The sequence below is a fragment of the Schistocerca piceifrons genome, chromosome 1, assembly GCF_021461385.2.
Source record: "Schistocerca piceifrons isolate TAMUIC-IGC-003096 chromosome 1, iqSchPice1.1, whole genome shotgun sequence".
Lineage (NCBI taxonomy): Eukaryota > Metazoa > Arthropoda > Insecta > Orthoptera > Acrididae > Schistocerca > Schistocerca piceifrons.
Window position 1 is genome coordinate 373,068,720 of NC_060138.1, and position 18,512 is coordinate 373,087,231.

The window sequence follows — 18,512 nt, forward strand, 5'->3', positions numbered from 1 at the left end:
GAGCGGTTCTAGGCATTACAGTCTGCAACCGCGCGACCGCTACGGTCACAGGTTCGAATCCTGCCTCGTCCTGCCTCGGGCATGGATGTGTGTGATGTCCTTAAGTTAGTTAGGTTTAAGTAGTTCTAAGTTCTAGGGGACTGATGACCTTAGCAATTAAGTCCCATAGTGCTCAGAGCCATTTTTGAGGATGGTGGAAACCACTGCCGCCCTGAAAAGGCGGACATACTGCTGCAAAATGACGTCCCGATACACCTGACCTGTTACAGTTCCTCTGTCAAAGACATGCAGGGGTATACGTGCACTAATCATAATCCCACCCTACACTATCAAACCACGACGTCCATACAGGTCCCTTTCAAGGACATTAAGGGGTTGGTATCTGGTTGCTGGTTCACGCCAGATGAAAACCCGGCGAGAATCACTGTTCAGACTATACCTGGACTCGTATGTGAACATAACCTGGGACCATTGTTCCAATGACCATGTACTGCTCTCTTGACACCAGGCTTTACGGGCTCTCCAGGGGTCAGTGGAAAGCACCTTGCAGCTCTCCGGGCGAATAAACCATGTCTGTTCAGTCGTCAGTGGCTGCGGTAAGGTTCCGAGCAAGGCTACCTGGAGTACTCTGTGGCCGTCTGCGGGCACTGATGCTGAGAATCGGTCTTTTTGTTGTGTTGCACACTGTGTACGTCCCGTACTGTAGCGCCTGGACACGTTTCCTGCCTGCTGGAATCGTTGCCATAATCTTGACATCACACTTTGTGGCACACGGAGGGCCTGTATTACGACCTGCTGTGTTTGACCAACCCCCAGTCGCCCTAGTATTCTACCCCTCATAACGTCATCAATATGTGTTCTTTGAGCCATTTTCAACACACAGTCACCATTAGCACATCTGAAAACGTCTACACACTTACTCGCTGCATCGTACTCTGACATGCACCAACACACCTCTGCGTATGTGAACTGCTGCCAGCGCCACTGTACGACGACCGTAGGTCAAATGTACCGCATGGCCATACCCCGAGGTGATTTAAACCCGCAAACCACCCACCAGAGCGTTGTTTCACCATGTATCAGCATGATCCTTAATTTATGAGCATGAGTGTATTTTTAAGTCTGTGTTTATATCTGTTGGTCTGTGTTTCTTGTCCATGAGATAATCTTCAGATGTGAAATGACCGCCGTGATTCTTCATCGGCCTTCTGTGTTCAGTGTAACTGGTGTTGAAATTTCTACTTGTTTATTCCTGAGTTGCAGTCTTGACACATGAGTTGGTAGATCTCAGATGCGTTGTGTTTGTCTGTGTTAGTGCTTGTTGCCCCCGGTTTCTTCTGTACAGAGTTGTCTATTCTGTAGGCAATTTTCGGTCCTTTTTTTTTAAATATATTTCGTGTTTTGAGAGCAGCTTTTTGCTGTAGGCGAATGTGTGCCATTAGCCCGGCCGCGGTGGCCGTGCGCTTCTAGGCGCTGCAGTCCGGAACCACGGGACTGCTACGTTCGCAGGTTCGAATCCTGCCTCGGGCATGGATGTGTGTGATGTCCTTAGGTTAGTTAGGTTTAAGTAGTTCTAAGTTCTAGGGTATTGATGACCTAAGATGTTAAGTCCCATAGTGCTCAGAGCCATTTGAACCATTTTTTGTGCCATTAGTTTATTATGATGGACGTTTTCTTTTCATATGTATTGTGTGTGTTTGTGTTCTGTGGGTTTATGATCTGTGAGCCTGTGGTTGTGTATTGGTGTTGATATGTTTGCTACTGTGTGTTGTGCGCATTATTCCTTTTTGTTTTAATTTTTTAGTTTAGTGTCATCAATCCGTAGATTGGTTTGAACGCCACAGTACTTTACTAGGCTTAGTGCTATTGAATGTGGTGATCTATGAACTGAGCTACTCAAAATGTTTAAGGTGGACCAACAGTTTAATGTCTACTACAAATTACAGTGTAACGCGGCAATTTTGACAGTGATAAGCAGTGATACATCGTACGAGGCCGACTAATTTCAAACTTTTGGTGACGAAATCAGTATCGAAACTGGTAAAGCTGATTGTGGCTGGTTATTGATTCCTTTAACGACCTGTAAACTGCGTCTCTTGGTTAATGACATTAGACAGAGCACCAGAAACGTCATTTCATGAAGGTGCTCGGCCACAGAGCGCGTCCGACATCCACTGTTATAAACGACGTCCATGCAGGGACGAGCGCCAGAGGCCCTTGTGGACAGTGGCGTCCATCAGGAGCCCCCTCACCCCGCGGGAGTGTGTCGTGTCCGCCCTGGGCGTGCACCAGGCGGAAGGACAAATAAAGGGCAGGGAGGCTAAGGGCTTCGCAGCGCGCCGACGGCGAAATTGCCCCCCGCCCCCTTTCCCTCACTTGCCCTTCGAGCGCCAACCCTAGGGGCCCCGCTGGGCGGTCGTGACGTCACTGGCGCCGCGGCGCGTCGTCGGTCTCACTTCCCGCAGAGCGCCTCCCGTGGACACATCGTTCTAGCAAGGGTAACTTAGCACTACGGCTTTCCCGCCGGGCGACATCGGTTCCAGATCTCATGACGCCACTGTGACGTCACTACGAATAGAGCTCTCATCAACGAAGATCTTTGTTTGTGACACCTTTCTCCTTGTTATCCTTCTAATAATAATAATCCACGGACGGCATCTTGTTAACGCGATGACATTGTAAAAAAGGTAAGCGTTTCACACTGCAGCACATACTCAACTAGTAACCAAGACACGATTAGGGAAGAGAATCTTCGCAAATTGGTGACTGGTTCAGGGAATATCTATACAACTTACAGCAATGGATGTACGTATCGATGTATGGTACACGTCTCCTGAACCACTGAACCGATTTCAACCAGACATCGTACGCACATGGTTAATTGTATGGAAAGAATCACTCTGGGGTAAGAACCACTCACCAATCAAAGGTGAGAGTGAATAAGCAGTGTAGCCACAACTCGAGCATACCCTACTTCTTCCAGTATCTGAGGATGAGAGCACTTAGACACTTGCAACAAACTTTGCACGTAATTTCTAACTTTTGGAAAACTTTTGAATGCTAACTATTTGCACAAAATGATGAAGAAAAATAGTTTATCGCTTACTACTATACATTTTCGTTGTTCCTGCTCTAAACCTGCAGACGTTTTAATTTATTACTTCCTTACAACTAACTGTATTCGTGACACATTTTGCAGACAGTATTCACGTATACCACTACATTTACCAAAAAAGTTACATCATAGTATGACGCTTACTTCAGGATATGTGACTTCAAATACTGAAATGCGTGAAGAAGTGCCACATCTCGCATGACGTTCTAATTTATTACTTCTTTGCTGTTGTTGTTGTTGTTGTTGTTGTGGTCTTCAGTCCTGAGACTGGTTTGATGCAGCTCTCCATGCTACCCTATCCTGTACAAGATTCTTCGTCTCCCAGTACCTACTGCAACCTACATCCTTCTGAATCTGCTTAGTGTATTCATCTCTTGGCCTCCCTCTACGATTTTTATCCTCCACGCTGTCCTCCAATACTAAATTGGTGATCCCTTGATGCCTCAGAACGTGTCCTACCAACCGGTCCCTTCTACTTGTCAAGTTGTGCCACAAACTCCTCTTCTCTGCTTCTTTGCTACTAACTCCATTCGCAACATATTTCGCAGGCAGTATCTACATCTACTGCTGAATGTACCAAAGAAAATATGTATATCATTGTACAACACAAAGTTCAGGAGATATGATGTCATAAACAGTCAGCTGTGCGGAAATGAAACTGCTGTGCAAAATTCTCTGGATCAACAGGTCAAATGTGTTAGAAATACGCGTGAAATATTTTAAACATGTGAGAAATATGTTTGGCAAGTGCGTATGCAGGCAAAATCGCTGGTAAAAACCTCATCCTAAATCCGTAGAACTATTTCAGTCATATTTCGAAGACATGTTAGTTACAGCCTGCGAAGAAATACTGTAGAGGTTAGAACAATGAGCCTTCTATTGGGGAGAGCGAGATAATGTGGAGAGAGAAGGGAGGACGATGAGATGGATTTACAGAAATGGGAATGGAGGAGACCGGAACAGATAAGAGCATGTGGAAACGGACAGGCATAGGAGGTGATGGACAGAGACTCGAGCTGGAGTAAGTGGACAGAGAGAGGGGATGATGGAGATGGAGAGAGAAATGGGGAATGAGAAAATGGAGTAATAGAAGACTGGAATAAATACATAGCCAGGCAACGTCGGGTCTCAACAAATCTGAATAATGAAACCCAATACGTTACACTAAACGGCGAATGTTCCACATAAACAAAAGTAACCCCAGGTGCACACTATGTGATCAAAAGTATCCTGAAAAAGTTGAAAAAGACTTACAAGTTCGTGGCGTCCTTCATCGGCAATGCTGGAATTCAGCATGATGTAGGCCCACCCTTAGCCTTGATGACAGCTTCCAATTTCGCAGGCATACGGGTTCAAACACGTTCTGGAAGGATTCTTGGGGAATGGAATCCCATCCTCCACGGAGTGCTGCACTGAGGAGAGGTATCGATGTCGGTCGGTGAGGCCGGGCACGAAGTCGCAGTTCCAAAACGTCCCAAGGGTGTGCTATAGGATTCAGGTCAGGACTCTGTGCAGGACAATCCATTACAGGGAAGTCATTGTCGTGTAACCACTCCGCCACAGGCCGTGCTCTTTAAACAGGTGTTCGATCGTGTCGAAAGATGCAGTCGCCATCCCCGAATTGCTCTTCAGCAGTTGGAAGTAAGAAGGTGCTTAAAATATCAATGTAGGCCTGTGCTGTGATAGTGCCAAGGAGAAGAACAAGGGGTGCAAGCCCTCTCCATGAACAATACGGCCACACCACAGCACCACAGCCTCCGAATTTTACTGTTGGTGCCACACACACTGGCAGATGAGGTCCATCGGGCATTCTCCACACCCACGTCATGCCATCGGTTGGCCACACTGTGTACCGTTATTCGTCACTACACACAACGTTTTTCCACTGTTCAGTCGTCCAATGTTTACTCTCCTTGCACCAAGCGAGCCGTCTTTTGGCATTCACCGGCGTTATGTGTGACTTAAGAGCAGCCGCTCAACCATGAAGTTCAAGTTTTCTTACCTCCCGCCTGATGCAGTTTCGAATACGTCTGTGATAGTCTGGATAGATGTCTGCCTATTACACATTACGATCATCTTCAACTGTCAGCGGTCTCTGTCAGTCAACAGACGAGGTCGGCCTGTGCGCTTTTGTGCTGTACGTGTCCCTTCACGTTTCTACTTCACTATCACATCGGAAAAATTTTTCAGTATATAGAGTGTTTCCGCGTCTTAGCATCAAATGTGTGGGGGAGATAGATCATATCCTGTGGAGCAGCTTTTGTTACAGACAAAATGTTTGATGTCTTTTACCGTCGCATAAGTCCCTGAAAAGTGGCAGCGAGTGTCCTAACATGACGCCCGGAGCATGCTATGTAGATATCTTGTGTAAAGAAAGCTTCATATATGTTTATTGCCTTGGTCGCTTTCTCCAGCCGACAATGTATGCTATTTATAGATAGTTGGTACTGTTCCCCTTTTAACAATGTGGAGCATATGTTCATCGTCCATCAATCTGTTTGTAATGAATTATTACTGTGAATGAATAACATTAAACAATTCCTGATAAGCAACTGGATAAAAAGTCTTCATTACAAATCTTGCAATATTTTCTGCAATAATACGAAACAAGTGTCAAGCACAATTCCAAAACGCTGTGATTATCTTTTGTAATGGACTCAATTATAATTTTTTATATTTATGTCTCTCTCACCGTCATTCTTTTGGCTGCTTTGGCGCTCTTCATCAGGATCTTACAAGCTAACTCCTTCATTTCAACATAATTATATACTCCCATATTATCCTCGGCTTCTTTTAAAAATGCTTATCTTCTTGTTGAGGTTTGAACTTTTGTTGCAGATTTTCCGTATCTACGAATTAAATATAATCTGGAATAAACACTGCAAAATATCTTTTTTTCTTGTTATTTAGCAAGACATGTTTGACACATGTTTATCTTCCTCTGTGGATCTCGCTTTTATTTCTGTAAAAATGTTGCTTAAACTTTTGGTTGGTTTCCTGTTTTAAGCCTAATAGTAAGAAATTAATGTAAACTAATGCAGCCTTAGACGATCAGTAACAACAAAATACAGGGTGATTCAAAAAGAAAGAACAGATATCAGTTGTTTGTTATAGACAAATTATGAAAACGCTGCGGTTGCAGGTTCGAATCCTGCCTCGGGCATGGATGTGTGTGATGTCCTTAGGTAAGTTAGGTTTAAGTAGTTCTAAGCTCTAGGGGATTGATTACCTCAGATGTTAAGTCCCATAGTGCTCAGAGCCATTTGAACTATTTTGAACCAAACTATGAAAAGAAGAAACACATTGCGTATGTTACTGGATAGGGGAAGGTTCAAAGTCTTGTGTTCACACAGACACTAACTGTATTATACACTCAACATGAGCACCATCCATTGCTCGAGAAACTCCGAAACGGTAGCTGGACTTGGGGACTTTCGGTGGCTTCATGTGAACACATCTCGGATACACTCAGTATCAGACGTGCCTGGCCAAATAGTACTATTCCGTTTGCATATGCAACCAACTTCCAAGAATTTTGTGTGACAGTCATAAATCTTCTTGTGCAGAGGCGACGTCTTGCTGTATCGAAGGCAGAATGCACGTTTGCGCCTGAACAACGGACTACCTTCTCGCAAATCCAGAGATACAAAAGATTTCTCTTGGGATGTAGTCGCCGTACTGCTACAAACAAACAAACAACTCCGCAGCTGTGCCACAAGTTTGAACGTTCGTGTATCTAGCGACATGAGCCATTTGTTTCTATCTTTTATAGTTTGTATGTGATAAACAATTTAAATCTGTTCCTTGTTTTTGAATCACCCATTATATGCAGTCGTTATAGTTTATAGACCAAAACAGAAAACCAACAAAAAGTTTGTGTAGTATAACTTTCCAGTAATAAAAACGAAATCCTTATAGAGGATGAAACATACGTGCCGAAACATGAATAGTCAAATAATGAGACAAGTATTATCTTTTGAAGAATGTGGAGTTTGGAAACAAAAGACTCCAATAGTGGTCTTACTCGCCTTTTTTTTGCCCGTAATGTTCCTTCTGTGATAACGGAATGGGTTATGACGTATTGTGTGACCAATCCACTCGAGTCATCTTCGGGTTATTGTTGGGCAGGACGTTCTCACCACATCTGTGAGACATTTCCTGGTTGCCTTTCCAGCACCAAACCACGAACACCTGAAGCACGTTGAAGTCACACTTAGCGATAAAGAAGAACAAGGTGACTCTCGTATGCATGTTACTCGTACAGTGCAACTACATGAAGTTTCCCTGTATTCAGACATCACTGGTTCAGCTTCTGACGCTGTTGCCACTACAGGGCAAAGTGGATATGATGCTGACGGCCACTGCTGTCTTCACGTTTCTTGCCGGCGAACACGCGAACATCGGCGACGCCCTCATTAAAGAAGCTCAGTGACAGCGGCGGTATGGCCCCCTAATTACTGTGAATTCCGTCTGACGTCCACCGGGGCACTGCTAATTAGGACCACCCGCTAGTTTCCGCGAGGCCCTAATGAAGTAGCTGCCTGTTTCATTAAAGAATAGCCGTGCAGGGACTCGTTCTTAATTGCTATGGAGAATAAGCTCCGGATTCGAAAGTAGGGCCTAGAACCAGCTGTAAACGTTCCATCTTGTAGCCCTCTGCGAGGGGCATCGATAGCCTCCCCCGAATAAGGCTGAACGTGGTGGAGCGGCTGAAATGGATGTGGACTGCGCGCGACTGCTATCTGGAGCGGGGCAGGGCCTCAACGCCTGCGGCCGCGGATAACGACGTAATCGGGAGCTGGGGGGACGCGCCGCACTGTGCCAGCCAGCTGCCGCCCCTACCTCCGCCTCCTCCGCCCCCGCTATCGCCCGCAGACAGAACGCCCCCAGCGCGTTCAATGTCCGCCCGCTGAGCGGCCCCGCTGTTGCAGTTGCCGAGCCGGGACGCGTGCGATACCCGCGGCAGCGTTCTTGCATTAAGCCGCGTTCACACGTGCAACTAAGTGGCGTCCTGCGATGCCGCTGCGAGCTACGGTTCACTCACAGCGCCACAAATTCTTCATAGTGGCGCACTTTTGGCGTCAGCTCACTGTATTCGGGTGGGGTTGGGGTTGTTTGGAGGAGGAGACCACACAGCGAGGTCATCGGTCTCATCAGATTAGGGAAGGATGGGAAAGGAGGTCGGTCGTGCCCTTTCAAAGGAACCATCCCGGCATTTGCCTGGAGCGATTTAGGGAAATCACGGAAAACGTAAATCAGAATGGCCGGACGTGGGATTGAACCGTCGTCCTTCCCGAGGCGAGTCCAATGTGTTAACCACTGCGCCACCTCGCTCGGTATATTCGGGCGGAGGGGTTCAGTGCTTTCTGTCTACACCATCATTACCCCGGAAACCATTTTGAAGTGAATTTTCTTCACAGGGTGGAGGGGCTCCACACCCACACTGGCATAGTAACCATCACAAAACCTCAACTGTCACTTCTGCGTTTGTTAGTTGTAATTAAGGAGCTCGGAGAACTTGGGTCTGTGATATTGTGCGTGCGCCTGGATGGGGATTACCCACTACCACAGACCCATCGAAGTGACAGAAAGTGCACGAAAGAGACTGACGAGTAGCAAGTTTAAGGGCAGCGGGAAAAGCGTACCAAGGCAAGTCTGGGCTGCTAATAAGAGCAGTACCGCGTTTTCTTGCTTGCTGCGTCAGCCCATGGAATGGTGAGGTTAAGGGTAGTTATTGGGTATGATGCAACGCTCGCTACCAGTCTCAATGCTTAGGTTCGACATAAATAAATGACTTCGATGTCGACGGGACGTTAAACCCAATCTTCCATCCTTTTCTTTTTCGAAATAAATAGTATCAGTCGAAACCGATGAGAAGTACTGTCCAGGCGGGACAAAGACAACGTTTCAGCTGCAGCGGCTAGTCGGCCGCTGTGACCGAGCGGTTCTAGGCGCTTCAGTCCGGAACCGCGCTGCTGCTACGGTCGCAGGTTCGAATCCTGTCACGGGCATGGGTGTGTGTGATGTCCTTAGGTTAGCTAGGTTTAAGCAGTTCTAAGTCTAGGGGACTGATGACCTCAGATGTTAAGTCCCACAGTTCTTCGAGCCAATTGGTTTTGCGGCGGCTGTGTACCTGTTAACATGCCACTGCTGTCACGCACTGAGAAGGCTCGCTGTCGACGGTACAGACCCAATCTTCCTTCCTTTTCCTTTCCAAAATAAATAGTGTCCGAATCGATGAGCAACGAGGACGTATCAGCTGAAGCGACTGCGCACTTATTAACATGCCATGGTTGTCATACACTGCATAGGCAAGAAAAGCGATGTGCAAATATCGACCGTATCACTTACACGAGCTATGAATGAGCAGTGCATGAGCGGAGCTGTCATTTGTTCTCAGGTAATTCATGTGAGAAGACTTCCGACATGTTTATGGCCGCACGAGGGGAATGAACAGAATTTCTCTGTGTGTCCATCTTTTTAGAGACGGTTGCAGGACTCGGCTGTTCGATAAAGGATGTCAACACCTTTCAGCCGTCTAGTTTCCACACTTATTTTATTTGGCTACTAGTTTCGGCTTTTTACTACGCATCTTATTGATTGAAGTGATTGCTATAACAAAAATCTATGAATACCAGTATTTCTGGCCCTTTTTTTGATCAGAACCGAGGTATAATCTTCCTAGACATTGGTCAAGGGCCTGAAGATGACGTAGTGAAACACTGAAAGTGGTAGCAAAACCAAATAAATTTGGAAACTAGACTGCTGAAAGGTGTTTAATTTTACATCCCTTAACAAAATTTGAGTGCCGAATGGTAGTTGGAGCTAGACGCAGTCCATTTTGGAAATTGTTAGGGACTCCGAGATCCACAGTGTCAAGAGTGTGTCGAGAATACCAAATTTCAGGCATTTCTTCTCACCACGAGCCTTCACCTAACGACCGAGAGCAGCGGCGTCTAACAGACAAGTAACACTGCGTGAAATAACGGCAAAAAGCAATGTGGGACGTACGACGAAAGTATCCGTTAGGACAGAGGGGTGAAAACTGGCGTTAATGGGCTATGGCAGCAGACGACCGACGCGAGTGCCTTTGATAACAGTGCGATATCGCCTGCAGCTTCTCTCCTGGATTCGTGACAATATCAGTAGGACCATAAACGACTGGAAAACAGTGGTCTCGTCAGATGAGTCCCAATTTCAGTTAGCAAGAGTTAGTGATGGGTTTCGAGAACGGCGCGGACAAAAAGAAGCCACGGACCTCGCAAGACACTGTGAAAGTTGGTGGCGACTCCGTAACGGTGCGGATTGTATTTTCAAGTAGTGGGCTGGGTCTTCTGGTGCAACTGAACCGATCATTGACTGGAAAGGGTTATGTTCGCGACTTTGAGACCATTTGTACCCATTCATGGACTCCATGTTCCAAAACAACGTGCCCCGTATCACCAGGCTACAACTGTTCGTGATTGGTTTAAGGAAGGTTCTGGACTATTCTAGCGAATGATTTCACCGTCCAGATCACCCGATATAATTCCAATAGAACTTTTATGAGACATAACCGAGAGGTCAGTTCGTGCACGAAATCCTTCATCGGCAACACTTACGCAGTTGTGGAAAGCAACGGAGGCAATATGGCTCAGTATTTTGTTGGGTCCATGCAACCTCGAATTGCTGTACTACTTCGATCAAAAGGAGGTCCCACACGATATTAGGAGGCATCCCATCCCTCAGTGTATGAATGGATGACTGGTTATAAATCATCGCACAATGTGAAGGTTATGTGAGTTTTGACTGTGTTTAATGTGCAAGCTGGCTTCCCTACTGTTGCAGATTGGGTTGATGTGTGCCTTTGGGTGTGCCAGTCAGCTTTGCTGAGATGCAAGGATTCACTGATATTCGCGTTTACTGTGTACCTTCAACTTTCCGTTGCTGGTTAAGCGTCCCTAGTAAGGAGTGGCTTTGGGCGATTTATGTTTCCACCTAAGGTTGTGGTCGTAGTTTCCAAGATCAAGGATGAAAGGGTTGTTCGAGTGCCTCGAGTTCCTATCATGTGGCGAGTTTTCTGAACACCTCCAAGAGAGTCTAAAGGAGTTATTCACTGTGATGGTCCGCGGTGCGTGTATACCGTGGAGTATTGCTTATGATACGCAGCACTGTGTTCTGTATGACCTGCAGGCGGGGCACGTCTGTTGGAGCTGCGTAACCCGAGATAACCCGATATCGGAGCTGCGTACTTCATCAGAGATATAATCAGTGTCATGTACGTGGACCTCGACACACTCTAATTCAGTGTACTTCGTCCGTTAAGCATTAGGTAAACTGTTTGAGCCTCGCGTATGCTCGGTTGGCAGCGTATTGTATGAGGTCCCCCCGGTTGTGAAGTACGTGGTAGAGGATACATCCTGTTGTTTCACTTATTAAGGCTTCTTCTCGTCCCATTCACGTATGAAACGCGGAAAGGTTACGTGTTTAAACGTCAATGTGCGTACGGTAATTAGACTGATCTTGCTCTCGCGATCCTACAGGAGCGATGTGGAGGGTGTTGCAGCACATTTTTAGAAACATCGCCTAAAGATGGGTCTTGGAACTTCGTGAGTAGATTTCCCCGGAGAAGTTTGCTTCTTTCAGATGTCAAGCAGTTCAGTCTCTTCAGCATCTCTGGGACATTTTGTCTACAAAATGAGAGCTGGCGTCAGCGTTATATACAATGTATGGAAACAGTAAATGCTGAATCGCAAAAATGGACTTCGTGCAGGAATAAAATCGGTACAACAGACACATGAAGACTAAAGTGGTGTCTGGTATATGAAGCAACCAATAGTTGGCCAGTAAAGATCAAAGGCAGACGCACCATTCTTTCAAGGTTTCAGACTGTTCGTGTGTAACCATTGATGTAAACGTCACGAATACTTTCAACTTCCGCTTTCGTAACTTCACATCACACCCGCTATTCTCTCGCATGCAGGTAACAACCTCCAGCAATGCTTGCTATCTAGTAAACAGTGATTCACTTGTCACATTACACTTGTATTGTATTGTATGGAACTGGGGACCTAGTAACGACGGAGAGGCTTCGTCCCCTCCGTAGCCCTCAGTGGTTCAGAAATCCACAACAGGCTCCAGCAGTCGAACGTCTGACACCAGACGAGTGTAACGCCAAAGTTTGCGTGGTAGAGTAATTATGGTGTACGTGTAAGTGGAGAAAGCGTAGTGTTTGCGCAGGAATCGCCGACACAGTGTAATTGAGGCGGAACAAGGGGAAGCAGCCCGCATTCGCCGAGGCAGATGGGAAACCGCCTTAAAAACCATACACAGGCTGGCCGGCACACCGGACCTCGACACGAATCTGCCCGACGGATTCCCGCACGGAAAGCAGTGCGTTAGACCGCACGGCTAACCAGGCTGGCTTAACACACACTTACATATCATCAGATTAGGATACAAGAGACACATTCAGAATTAGTAACACAGTTCACTTATATAAAATTATAACTGATGAAACGGACTAGTATTACAAAATTAGTAATTTCTAATAAAGTCATATCGTCCGCCTTCGTAGCAGTGTGGTCAGCGTCATTGAATGCCATGCGAGAGGCCCACGTTCGATTTCCGACCTGGTTGGAAACTTTCCCAGTTCGGGGACTGGGTGCTGTGTTATCTTCACCTCCATTCATGTTCATGATCACGCAAGTCGCCGAAGTGCTGTTAACTAAAAACACCAGACCACCTGACTCCTCGATAGGAAGCCCTACCCACACGTACATTTCATTTCTACGTCTACATCTACATCCATACACGGCATGCAACATTAAGAAGCGTGGCGCAAGGTACCTACTACCACTGCTACTCGTTTCCTTTCCTATGGCACTCGCAGACAGAGCGAGGTAAAAACGACAGTCTATATGCCTCCGTGTGAGCCCCAATTTCTCGTATCTTCTCTTCGTGGTCCTTACCCGAAATGTATGTTGGCGACAGTAGGATTATTATGCAGTCAGCTTGAAATGCCGGTTCTATAAATTTTCTCAGTAGTTTTCCCCGTAAAGAACGCCGCATTCCCTCGATGGATTTCCATATGAGCTCCCGAAGCACCTCCGTAACACCTCCGAGTTGTTCAAAACCACTGGTAACAATCCTAGCATCCCGCCTCTGAATTGCACCGAAGTCTTCCTTCAATCGTATCCGGTGCGGATCCCAAACACTCGCGAATTACCCAAGAATAGGTCGCACTAGCGTCTATGCCGTCTCTGGTTCGATCCACTTCAACGTATTTTCATAACAATGATAATGGTCCATGGTATCTTGCTTGAATTATCTGCTCGTTTTTCATGAACCCTTCCACTGAGTAGCGACATTTCTATATCAGAGTAATGTGTAGCGTCTATTTCAGAAGAGCTACCACCACGATTAAAATGTTCTTATCATTTAATCTTTGGATATTTTTATTCTCATATAATGTGGGATGATTTTAATCAATGAGCAGAAAATATGAAACCTTTTTTTCTCTCACGGTGATATGAACAATGAAAATAACTTACCGCGAACAATTCTGTTTTGATGTATGAAAAGATTATTATGACATGGGTGTTTGGGGAATGCGCTGTTAAAAAGTTCAAGCTTTTAAATACCTGTGAACTGTCTCCCTCGAATGTGCGGTATACATCTGTACGATGATTTAATTATAGAGCTGCTAAGTACGCGATGTGTTACCAGGCCCCCCAAGAAAACAGTGCCTTGTATGACTACTGGTTCAAAACGTATATGGTGTGCAATTTTCCGTCTCCATGTCAGTGGCACTAAATCATGTTTGCATTGTAAATGCAGAGGTACATAATTTACCTATCAGATATATGCGTATTCCAGTTTGAATACTTATCTAAATTTAGCTGCTCTGCCCTTATTTTTATTGTTTTTCTTCTAATATCTTGGCCGTTGCTCCTAAATTGTACCTTGTGTGTTTTTGAGAAGATCAGAGTTAATCAATTTAGCTGAAAACCTGTTACGAAGCAGTTAAGTGTACTGATGGTGCGATCATGTAATGATGTAATAGCTGCAAACAGGGTTGATGTAGAGTTGACATTTACTGGAAATAATTAACAAAGAACAGAAGAATAATAGGACCGAGAATAGAGCCACGAGTTTTGTACTTGATCCCATATGTAAGGTCGCTCTTCATATAGCTCCAGAAATTGTGCAGTTTTACTGCACACTTTTTTTTTACAATTATAAAATGGAAATGCAGTGAAATCAAAAGGACCACTAAAGAAATTTTTCCATGAAAACTGGGACAGGATGGTGACGTTTTGACATAAAACCATCGGGGTGCAGTCGAATGATGTTTGTCAGTGGGAAAAGCTACTGGTACAACTAAGCTCCACCAACTTGAAATTTTAGCAGCAAGGCCGAAAGTGGCACCATTGCAGTCACGCAGCCGAAAACTACGTGCTGACGCATGCAGCACTTGTGGTGCTTCTGCTATATGCCACGAACAGTTGCGTAACATTTGTAGAGTTTGTGAACGCTGCTTTAGAAACAGGCATTGACTTGTGAGGCACAGAGGTACCAACCTCGACATTCAATGGGAAAGAACAGCAAACGGAATAGTAAACGTGACTTAAAAGGACTGTGTCATTTCTTTCATCATCAACAATTAAGATGGTTCTGCTGTTCTCTCTGAGCCGTATCTAGTGACGTCACTATCGATTGCGGTCGCATCAAAAGCTCCGGCTTATTAGAAGCCGCTCTGTGGTAGGGTTATCTTTTAGTCTGTTCCAAGAGCGACTCGCGCCCACAAGCAACCATGAAGCTGTCTTCGGGGGCGAGTCGAAGAGTGCAATCGAATAAGCTGTGATGTCTAAATTTGTCAAGTACACGCTGAAATACCAATGTAGTTGGCTCAGTTACCTGTTTATGGTGTTTATAGTCCTTTTTTACAATTATTAACGTTAACTTGCTTTCTAGTTAGTTGTATTTTGATATTATCGGTAAAAATGGTTCAAATGGCTCCGAGCACTATGCGACTTAACTTCTGAGGTCATCAGTCGCCTAGAACTTAGAACTAATTAAACCTAACTAACCTAAGGACACCACACACATCCATGCCCGAAGCAGGACCCGAACCTGCGACCGTAGCGGTCGCTCGGCTCCAGACTGTAGCGCCTAGAATCGCACGGCCACTCCGGCCGGCTATTATCGGTAAAACATTTTTGACACTATTACACTTGCTGCGTATGAAGGCACTATGTGATAAAAGGGAGTTCATATTTTTTTCATTTGTTGAAATAATATGAAACTGAGTGGTCAGAAGTTTCAAGTTTCACGTGAGACCTTCCGTATAACAATCGACTTAGCTAAAAAGAGGAGTAGAGTTCTAGGTCATAGTAACAGTTTGCGGCTTTACGGAAAATGGCACCACAGTAGAAGGGTCACACGCAACCATAAGTCTGCGACTTCCATTTGTAGGGAACTGATTAATATCCAAATTAGCTCTGTGGAAACTTTTCAGTTTCTCATGTCGTTGCCATTAGCAAAAATTTTCCAGTATTGCCGTTCCGTTGTGTTTTCCTGGTTAATAACGTATTTTGGGAATATTGCACTCAACTTCTTTTGTTTATAGCGTTCTAACTTAACGTTGTTTTATCGATTTCATACAGACTGTTGCGAAAAGATTCATCAGACTTCACAAGACTATATTTAGTACAAGAAGATATAAAGCTGGGCGAACTCTCGCACTGAAATAAAAAGTTAACATTGCATCCAGCCATACTTCGTCCGCTAAGCAATGTCAGCGCGCTAATTATAGTGGCACCTTTAACTAATAACTGTAAACAACGAATGTGCATTCGACTAATCAGTTGTGAGCAGGCAGTGTTAAGTAGCCGACGTGAGATCGTACTGTGTCAAAGTTACTGTGTAACAAATTGAAACAGAGCAACATATCTAAATCAAGTTGAAGAAGACAGTGTGTGCAGCCCATCGAATACTGAACAAAAACAATCAATCGTGGACGAGCGCCGCAATTTCACTGAAATGCAAAACGCTGACAATTCGTTTCTGAAAAACTCGTGGGTGACGAGACTTGATGTTATAAATACAAATTTACCAAAAAACGTCAAAACACAGAAATTAACAAGTAGGGTCAATTCTTTTACGACATAACTGACACTGAAGCCAGTGTAACGCGCGAGATGAACGATAATCCAAAGGACATTTCTGACAGTTACACATGTTTGCGCAAACGTTGCGTTTTACGTAAACGAGGATAGAGTATGTAGAACACATGAAGTGTTAAAACCGCTGCCTTGACGTTTTCTCCATTTTCTATTAATCCAGTCAAGAAACTTTTTGGACTGACAAGGTAAGTTGCCAGTTTAGGTGGTTGTCCATAGCTGGATCGTTAGCTAGCTCGTTCGTTCATTATGTAATGTGCATCGAATAGAAATGGGGTTAAAAAGGAACAGAACGTGTTTTGTGACTTCATCCTGGATTTTGATATGGTACTAACTTTCTCATTCAGCATTCAGTGATGAGACTTCATTCCATTAAGTAGTTAAGTGAACTAACACAACTCAAAGATATGGGGACCACAGCGGCACACACCATAGTCGAGCACAAGATAGACTTTACAAAGACCCGTGTGTTTTTTGCCACGTCTCGACAAGGCTATTACAAGAATTAGTTACCTGGATATGTTGGAAATCTGGCTTGTTTCATAATTGCAACAGCAAACCGAAAGTTTCGTTTTTCAACACGTCGGAGCACGTGCACGTAAAATCACTTTTTAACAACCAGCTACGTCAACGATGAATTGAACGTGAGGCGTGTACCGATCATTCCCTACAAGGGCATCTGATCTCTCTGTAAACGATTTTTTGTCGTTCTTTGGGAAGCTGTCTATTAACATCCCATTCCAACTACTTTTTGTGAACTGAAATTACGTATAGCGTTGAATCCTATAGTTGCAGAATGTGGGACGAGCATATCGTCTGGATGTTTGTTTTGCCTCCGGTGGAGGACACATTGGAAATTCGTGAAAGGTAAACAAAAACTTTGACCCTAAACATAATTTTTAAAAGCTGGTTGTACGTACATGTAAAAGATGCAGCCTCTAAGTCGGGTGATTATTCTGAAAATATAAGCTTTTCACTCCTATATGTACGATAAAATTCGCACCAATTTATATCTTCACCCATGTAGTAGACAGTCTTGTGAAATTGGATGGATCATTTTGGAATGCCTTATATAGCCTCATTCTCCTTACGAGTACTTGTCTATATCAATCGACTATCGAGTACGTGGAAAAATTCAGATAGCGTACACGTACAAGATCAAATGTCTGCTTCTGAAGTCGATCAGCTCGACCAGACGAATTCCACACCAAGGCGATGGGGAGAAAGGCCCGCAAAGGATGCAGGCACAAGGGGAGGGGGCTCTGGGGACGAAACTGATGAAGAATAAAATAACAGGAGAGAACGCCTACAAGCAGAAGCCTCCCCTCACTCCACGACAGTAAAAGCACGACGTTGACAAAACTTGGTAGTCAAGGGAAGGCGGGTTTCGTTTACGATCGTGGATGGGGCCGTAATCAGTTACTAAAGGTTGCCTTTTACAGTTACACACAAGTTACTTTAAACCAATTATTGCAGACTCAACAATAAATAAAAATACTACACCATATTAGTGAAGGACCAAATAACTGTGTAAATAGTAGTGTTTCAGTGAGTATCAATTTAGCAAACCACCATTAAATACAGATACAGCAGATAATGTTTTAAAAGCAAGCCACGGTGATCTGGACAGAAGGCCTTACACGCCAAGAATGGTAATAAATTAAGAATTGTTTAAAACTCGCTGCAAATTACTAATTTCAGGTACTGAAATATTAAAGGCAAGTCGCCACAAACACAGCAGAAGGCGTGGACTGAAGGAGGTTACACTGAACTACTGGCCATCAGACCTCCTTTTAGAACACACATGTCTTATCAGAATCAAGGGCCGCAGACGGTGCTCCAGGAATGGACCTCTGAGAAGGTCCGGCAACAAACACGTTCGCGAGCGATGAGATAGACAGCCAAGAGTTGCATTCACTTCACAAGATGGTAACTCAGACTAACGAATGACTAATGATAATCTTGCTGAAGCTACCCGACGGCCGATGAACCAAATGTAACGATGGAACAATACGCCAAAGCCGGAACGGGCGGTCTGCACTACGTCCCCAGAATACTGCTTAGTGCCCGGAACAACTCCACTCGCTGCTCTTCGCCTCGGCGGCACTACGAGCAGCAACACGAACCAAAGTCACTGGAGAATCGCGATATATCACAGTGGTGGAGGTTTCTCTACTTGGATTGAAATGCACTTATCTTAAGGCTTGCTGGATCCGGTTTACGACCAGTTCGTG